Source organism: Moschus berezovskii, chromosome 22 (assembly GCF_049115385.1).
Source record: "Moschus berezovskii isolate FMDL1 chromosome 22, NW_MosBer_1.0, whole genome shotgun sequence".
NCBI classification, from domain to species: domain Eukaryota; kingdom Metazoa; phylum Chordata; class Mammalia; order Artiodactyla; family Moschidae; genus Moschus; species Moschus berezovskii.
The window spans coordinates 1,639,995-1,647,991 of NC_142481.1; the positions used below are offsets into that span (position 1 = coordinate 1,639,995).

Sequence of the window (7,997 nt, forward strand, 5' to 3'; positions counted from 1 at the left end):
TGGGGTGTGACAATTGGCTCTTCTCACTGTTCACAAATTTACTCCTTTCTTCTCTCACTCGTTATACAAATATCGATCAGTATCTTTAAAGAGGAGGAGAAAAAGCTGGCTTAAAACTCCACATTATAAAAACTAAGATTATGGCATCTGGTCTCATCACTTCATAGCAAATAGAAGGCGAAAAAGTGGAAGCAGTGATAGGTTTTCTTTTCTTAGGCTCCAAAATCACTGCAGATGGTGACTGTAGCCATAAAATTAAGACACTTGCTCCTTGGAAGGAAAGTTATGTCCAACCTAGACATCAAATTAAAAAGCAGAGACATCACTTTGCTGACAAAGGTCCATCTAGTCAAACCTATGGTTTTCCCAGTAGTCATGTACAGTTGGGAGAGCTGGACCATAAAGAAGGCTGAACACTGAAGAACTGATGCTTTTAAATCATGGTGCTAGAGAAGACTCTTGAGAGTCCCTTGGATTGCAAGGAGATCCAACCAGTTACTCCTAAAGGAAATCAGTCCTGAATGTTCATTGGAAGGACTGATGTTGAAGCTGAAGCTTCAATACTTTGGCCACCTGATTCAAACAACTATTTCATTTGAAAAGACCCTGATGCTGGGAAAGATTGAAGGCGGGAGGAGAAGGGGACGACAGAGGATGAGATGGTTGGATGGCATCACTGGCTCAATGGACATGGGTTTGAACAAACTCAGGAGATAGTGGAAGACAGGGAGGCCTGGCACGCAGCAGTCCACGAGGTTGCAAGGAGTTGGACGCGACTTAGAGACTGAACAACAGAAGAGTCAAATCCATAAAAACAGAAATGGGACGATGACTCCCAGGGGCTGGCAGAGGGGAGATGGGGACAGAGCTTCAGTTGGGAGGAGGAGGAGCTATGGATGCTGCCGCGCAACGTGGGCGCACTGAAAGCACGCTGCAAATAGTGGGGGCAAACTTCACGCCCCGTGTGTATTGGACCACAATGAAGGTTTTCAGAAAGAGGGAGCAACGCGAACCCCAGCAACGACAGAGAAAGAACACGACAGCTTCATTTGCCTTAAATGGGAGAGAAGAGGGAGGTGTGGAGGAGCTGCGGAGAAAAGAAAGAAACAGAACAAAACAAGGATTACCAACATTTTAACAAATGAAAAGGTTGTTGTTTTACAAACAAAAGTCAACAGTGGTTTACCCGGGCGGGTGAAACTAAGAGGAACAGCCAGGGAATTATTATCCTAAAAGCTGGCATGGTGTTTATCTCTGGAGGAGGGGTGGCGGTGGTGGTTTTTTCCTGGGGAGCCCTGGTTCCTTTATTACCTGGGAACTGGTGTGTTAAGCTGCACAAAGGAGCTCAAGGCACTTTCTGCTCCCCTTGTATTTTATATCTCCCAGTGAGAAGCATTATGGAAACTTTTAAAAATGTGTGAGCAATCCTTTGCTGGAAGAAAATATAATCCCATGACACTCGAGGGGGGGAGGGAAAGGTGAATATTTGTCTTGTTTAAAAGCTGGAAAGAGCTGCTTCGTGGCACCTTTCAAGGCTTGTGCCCTGCAGACAATCACGACTCAGGAACGGTGACTCATTTTCCAAATTATATGAATAATGCAAGCCCGCGGAGATGGGTTCAGGTTGGAAATTTGCAAGTGAAAAGGGCTCTTAACAGTTCTGTAGAAATGTCTTTTTGTGCTGGGTTTTGAGACGTGACATTTATCGCTTAAATGTCAGCCTCTTAGCCCGGAATGGAGCAGTTAAAACAGCCATTAGCGGGGTGGAAAATTCATACCTCCTCTGCCGCCCAGGAAAGAGGCTGATGGAAGAGTGCACAGGGTTTTCAACGTCTGCTTTGTCAAATATTACATTTTTCTTCTCAGTATACCGAATAAGCTCTCATTTATTTTCAATTTGATTTTTATCTTATATTGGATTGTAGTTAATTCACAAAGTCACCTTAGCGTTAGGTGTACAGCAAAGTGATCCAGTTATATATGCCGCTCTGTGCTAAGGCCCTCCAGTCGTGTCCAGCTCTTTGCGACCCCATGGACTGTAGCCCACCGGGCTCCTCTGTCCACGGAGATTCTCCAGGCGAGAATACTGGAGTGGGTTGCCATTCCCTTCTCCAGGGAACCTTCCCGATCCAAGGATTGAGCCCTCATCTCTTAAGTCTCCTTCATTGGCAGGTGGTTCTTTACCACTAGCACCACCTGGGAAGCCTAGATGAATGTTCTTTTTCAGATTCTTTTCCCATGCAGGTCATTACAGAGTATTGAATATAGTTCCCTGTTCTACACAGCAGGTCCTTGTTGGTTATCTATTTTATATATAATAGTGTGCGTATGTTAATTGGAAACTCCTAATTTATCCCTCCTCAGTCTTCCGCCTCTGGTAACCATAAGTTTGTTTTCAAAGTCTGTGAGTCTGTTTCTCTTTTGTAAATGAATTCATTTGTATCGTTTTTTTTAGATTCCACATATAAGTGATGCCATATGGTATTTGTCTTTGTCTGACTTCACTTAGTATGACCATCTCCAAGTCCATCCATGTTGTTGCAAATGGCATTATTTGGTTCCTTTGCACAGCTGAGTAATATTCCACTATATATATATATATATATATATATATATGCACCATATCTTCTTTATCCATTCATCTGCTGATGGACATTTAGGTTGCTTCTATCTCATTTTTAAATTTTTTTAAAAATTCATTTTTGAAAACAGTTCAGAATCAAGGTGATATGGGTCATATTATTGTTATTATTAAGTGTATGGAGATGAGTTCTAAGCAGGAAGCAATGATCCAGATACACTCAGGAATTTCTGAGACGACCCAGGCGGAGGCTGTCAATGCACAGAGAGTGGGGTGGCCTGCACTGTCCAGGTACATGGAGACCTGGATGCCTCATGCTAGTATCTCTCTTCACAGCCCTAGACCGTCCCCAACAAGTTATTCATGTTAGCAGAGTTTGTAATAAGAGAATGGACACACTCTAAATGTCCACTCACACTTAAGCATATTAGCTGCGGAATACTATACAGCCATGAAAAGGACCAAGTGCCTCGCTGTGCAACTGTTATGGACCAATCACCAAGATACATAACTGTGCAAAAAAAAAATGTAAAACACAAAATTTGACACAGCATCATGCCTTGTGTTAATGTGGGAAAAATAGAAAACATACTTGTTCTGCATACACAGTATCTTTGTGCAAGTGAAAGTATTAGTTGCTCAGTCATACCCGACTCTTTGTGACCCCATGGACTGTAGCCTGCCAGGCTCCTCTGTCCATGGGATTCTCCAGGCCAGAATACTGGAGTGGGTTGCCATTTCCTTCTCCAGGGTATCTTCCTGACCCAGGGATCGAACCCAAGTCTCCTGCATTGCAGGCGGATTCTTTACCAGCTGAGCCACTACAGGGAAGCCCAGAATCTGTGAGCATACAGCAAAGATCTGATAACCTTGGTTGCCTCACAAGAGGAGAATTCAGTAGTTGGAGGATGTAGGATGGGAGGGAATTTTGCAATAACTGGGAAATCCCAAGGACAGAGGAGCCTGGTGAGCTGCAGTCCATGGAGTCCAAAGAGTCAGACATAGTGACTAAGCAACAACAACAAATAGTTGATTTACAATGTTGTGTTAGTTTCAGGTGTATAGCAAAATGATTCAGATTTACATATAAATGCATATGTGTGTGCATATATATATATATATATATATATGTATATATATTTTCACATCCTTTTCCATTATAGCTATTGCAATATATAGAGTATGTCAATAGTTCCCTGTGCTATATGGCAGGTACATGTTTTTTTTTAATCTGTTTTCTATATGGTAGTATATACCTATTAATCTTAAGCTCTTAATTTATTCTTCCCTCCCATAATTCCAGATAAACCTTAGAATCAATGTGCTGATTCTAAAAAAAAAAAAAATAGGCACTGGGATTGTTAGACCAACCTTGGGGAAACAGGTAACATTACCAAGAGTTCTAGCTCATTTTACTTTTTCTAGTGCATGTTCAGTGCTCCCATTTAATTTAGTTTATGTTTTCCAATTTCTTCATCTTTCTTTTTGATGTTCTTTCTCAAGCCTTTCTCAAGCATAGTAGAAAAGCTTTTGTATACATATTACATAAATAGCATGTGTAATATATATATCTTAGAAAACTTATAAATTTTTGCCTAATTAAAAAAATTTATGACATTTTAACCCCACTCGTTTGACTGAGTATGAATAGAATAATAGATTTCAAATTTAAAACAACAGATATGCAACAAGCAACAAAGCTTTACTGTAGAGCACAGGGAACTATAGTCAATATCTTGTAATAACCTGTAATGGAGAATAATCTGAAAAACGATATATGTGTATATGTATAACTGGATCACCTTGCTGTGCACCCAAAATGTTGTTAGTCAACTATGCTTCAATAAAATACACATATTCTTAAATTTTAAAAAAGAGTTCTAATATCTGAGCCTCATGTATCTCTTCATTTATTTGGGTCTTATTTAACCTCTCAGCAATGTTTTGTGATCTCTTAGACCATCTTCTGTATCTTCTGTGAGATTTACACTAGCCATTGCAATTTTTGGATCTTAACATGCTCCATATTTTAAAATTTTCATCTTCCAACTGTTCCTTGATTGCCTTCTAAATCCCATTTACCTTTTCCTCATGACTTAAAACTTTTAATTTTTATCCTGTGCATTCATCTTTTTCTTTCTCTCTGGCCTCTGTGACAACAGTTTGGAAAGTCTCAGCACACACATCACAGAAACCTTAGCCTCTCGCCCACCTCGCAAGATGGAGCTTTGAGCTAACATCATGCAAATCGCTGTCTCCCGTTAGGCTCGCTCCTGGAATGACTCATTCTGAAGAGAGCACAAAAGCACTTATCAGACAGAACAAAAAGAAATCTGTCTCCCGCCCTCACTGCTTCTTCTTCCCTGTCCCCCTTCCCCAGGTGGTGGCCGCTTCCAGAACACCAGCTTCTCCTTGTTGCCCAGCGCTGAGCTTCACAGCCGCATTTCTTAGGGCATTACTATGCATAGGTAACTGTGCACAATTACACCCGCACGTGTGGTTACAAATATGTTTATCTGCACATCTTACAACACGACAGTGTAGACTCTCTCTGACACCTGTCCTCCATGTGTCAGCGCGTGGTGGGCACAGTTCCCTGTCAGGACTAAGCGCTTCTCTGCTTGCTTTGGAGTGCAGCAGAATCCTTCATGGTGTGCAGACACTGGGATTGATTTCAGCGTTTCTCCACCCACAGGCCAGCGGGCTGTTTCAGTTCTTTCCCCCAGCTCCCGAAAAGCCACAGAAAAGCAACGTGTCTGTATTGTATTTGGCGGAGGTTCAGGTTTGCCTGCAGGATATAGTCTACAAGTCAGTTTGTTGGGCCAAAGGACACGTGCATATTTGAGATAACCTTTGACACATCCTATATTCACTCAAAACATGTATGCCGAGCACAGCAAAATTCTGGCGTCTTTCGGGTCCTGGGAACGCAGAGGTGAATCAGATAGGCAAGCATTTCAGAACTCGGGGGGGGGTGGGGGGGCCTGATTCTGTCACCAGGTCACTGACAATAAACCAGCGAGCAAAGGAACAAACCAGATGAGTTCAGTCACTGATGACTACGACAAAAAACAACAGAATAGGGCGAAAGGAACCGGAGCGGGGAGGCGCGGAAAGCTGCTTGAGATGGAGACCTTGCTTCCCAGGGTGTCCTACATTTTTGAACCAGCCCTGGATGCGGGTGGTCTCCAGGAAAATGATGGAAAATAATCTTTTTCTTTTCCCCCTTCAAATTTTTATGGGACTATAGTTGATTTACAATGCTGTGTTCGTGTCTTCTGTACAGCAAAATGAATCAATTATACATAAACATAAATCCACTCTTTTTAAGATTCTTTTCCCATAAAGGTCATTACAGAGGAGCGTTTCCTGTGCTATACAGTAGCTCCTTATTAGTTATCTATTCTATTTATAGTAGTGTGTATATGTCAATGCCAAACTCCTAATTTATTCTGCCCCCCATCCCCAACAACCACAAATTTCCCCTTTGGTAATCAGAAGTTTGTTTTCTACCTCTGTGACTCTGTTTATGTTCTGTAAGTAGATTGGTTTGTACCATTAAAAAATTTCACATATAAGCAATATCACGTATTTGTCTTTCTCTGTTTGACTAACTTCACTCGGCGTGACAATCTCTAGGTCCATCTGTGTTTGAGAACAGTCTTTCAAATATTTGGTTGCTCCTCTGCCATGATGAAAGATTTTTCCGTTTCCCCTTGTTTGTTTCACAGACACACAGATCAATGTTATTTGATTCAAAAAACAAACAGCGTGTGTTGAGTTCATTTTCCGATGAAAATTAAGGGGAAGAATTAAAAGGGGATGAGACAGACGGCTATCTGCAGGTATGGATCATTAGGGTAAAGAGGGAAGGAAAGCCCCAATTTCAGGACAGGGGCGGACTCGAGAGACAAGATATGCCGTAGAACAACCAAGAAGTAAGATCAATTCGGCAAACCATGGAAGAAGATCAATAGCTTTCTGAGCCCAGAAGCAGCAGGAACCTGACAGGTGGTACACTGATTGATTTAAATCTCAAACTTGCGCAAATACTGTGGAAAGTTCGGGGCAGGGGGTCAGGGTGGAGGGAAGTTATTTTTAACAGAAAAACATCACGCTGAGGTTACGACACAGCTGAAGCAAGATTCCCACTGTCCCTCAGAGGTGTTTATCTCCTAAGGGGATCGATTCCATCAGAGGCAAACAGTGGGTAGAGAAAACCGTGGGTTTCTGAGTCATCCAGTGACGCCGCTGTCCTTAGCTGAACACGCCAGGCGAGGGCAGAGTTTCCAGGAGGGCGAGCAGGTCGGACGGCGTAAAGGCTGCCCGGTTCGCGGGAGAGGGCGGGCCGCGCCAGGGGTCCGTGGAGGGAGATGCTGCGGGCACCTGGAAGCCCAGGCCAGACGGGCACCGGAGGCTAATGGGGGTTGCCATGGAGACAGAGCGCCTCCGCTGCTGACATGCTGTCAACAAGTTAGGGATGCTCTGAGCTGATAAAACGCCCCAAATAAGATCCGGCTTTCCGGGGGAGTGGGGTTGAAATTCCTCCCCTGAGTAGGGGGCCACACCAGGTGTGTATACAAGGGACCTGGGCCCAAGCTGTGACATTAAAAACTCCCCAAATTCATGATGAAGGCCCGGCGGGCCCCCAGTCCGTGTGTATGTATGCAACTTGCCATTTAATGAATAGCAAAAGGAGATGGGTCTCTCAGAAACAACACAATATGCTCATTATTCAAGAGATGCCCTTTTCAAAATGGTGCCGAAAAAAAAAAGGTGTTCGAGTCCATTAAGATTGTTTTGCTGATTGTTTCCATGGAGACCACTGGCTGTAATTATTCCCGGATTTTTCAAAGGTTGAGAATCTGTTCTTTCATTTTCTAATGTAATGGCTTTGAGTCCCCGATGGAGATGGCACTGCCTGGCACATAATTAGTGATCCATAAATGCCCTCCACTCTGATTTCCGGAAAAATATCCCCGAGTTAAATGAAAAGTATAAAACAATAGAGGGGGGGAGTCTAATCTTTCTTACATTGAAACTTCATGTAGAAATATATATACACACAGTAATAATATTAGGTTTTCTTTCCTTTTTCTTTTTTGGCCACGCAGCAGGGCTTCTGGGACCTTTGTTCCCTGACCAGGGATTGAACCTGGGCCTCAGCAGTAAAAGTGCTGAGTCTTAACTACTGGGCCACCAGGGATGTCCTTCTGTTTTCACTTCCTTTTTAAATATTTTATTTCAAGTATCTTTAAATATTCAAATAAAATATCTTTATTTTATTTAAAATGTTTATTAAAAATTTTTTTTCTTCTTGATGTGGACCATTCTTAAAGTCTTTATTGAATTTGTTACAACATTGCTTCTGTTTTATGTTTTGCTTTTTTTGGCCATGAGGTGTGTGGGATCTTAG

General features: G+C 42.5%; 1 non-coding gene across 1 annotated transcript; it reads right to left on the reverse strand.

Annotated features, from left to right (window-relative positions):
* Window positions 1–7,715: 7,715 nt before the first annotated feature.
* On the reverse strand, window positions 7,716–7,787 carry TRNAK-UUU (transfer RNA lysine (anticodon UUU)). Its single transcript has one exon. It is a non-coding gene; the product is annotated as a tRNA-Lys (tRNA).
* Window positions 7,788–7,997: the final 210 nt, after the last annotated feature.